The sequence below is a fragment of the Penaeus monodon genome, chromosome 24 (assembly GCF_015228065.2).
Source record: "Penaeus monodon isolate SGIC_2016 chromosome 24, NSTDA_Pmon_1, whole genome shotgun sequence".
Lineage (NCBI taxonomy): Eukaryota > Metazoa > Arthropoda > Malacostraca > Decapoda > Penaeidae > Penaeus > Penaeus monodon.
Window position 1 is genome coordinate 25,761,885 of NC_051409.1, and position 522 is coordinate 25,762,406.

The 522-nt window shown below is 37.4% G+C and overlaps 1 protein-coding gene across 1 annotated transcript in view; it reads left to right on the plus strand.

Annotated features, from left to right (window-relative positions):
- The first annotated feature begins 253 nt into the window (after window positions 1–253).
- Window positions 254–522, plus strand: part of LOC119588682 (regucalcin-like) — a 4,898-nt gene continuing 4,629 nt past the window's right edge. The window contains 1 exon segment of the mRNA XM_037937318.1: window positions 254–390. The gene's annotated coding sequence lies outside the window, so the exon portion shown is untranslated.

Consider the following 522-nt stretch of genomic DNA (forward strand, 5'->3'; position numbering starts at 1 on the left):
GTGCACCTTAACTTGTCTATTTTTTTCGTTTTTTTGGCGCGCTCTCACACAACCAAATGAATACATTTTATTCTTTTCACACGAACATGTCTGACAGAAGCACACGGAGATAGGCATCGTGCATCATTATTTTGCACCGAATGAATCAGTTTTCATTAGATATTTTAAAATGAATCACCAACTTTCAATCATCAAATAAAACCTCTCTTAATGTGTACAAGACAACTCCAGCAAATGAGTACTAAAACTTACATCTCCAAGTTAGTTATCTGGCGATATCACGCCTTATCGTGGCATCGCCGAAAGTGGAAGTACTTGGCAACTGCTTCCCCCTTGTGTTGTGGACGAGAACTCGACCCAAACCATCTCTTTAGTGTTGTGTGATTCTACGTAAGTAAAGTTAAATGTTACATTGTATAACGTGTGTATAATCTGTTATTCCAGATGAGGGAATGACAATTTTGTCATGCTATAATTTCTTTGGGTGTTGTTAACTGGTAACTTTATTTTTTGTGCTTGGGT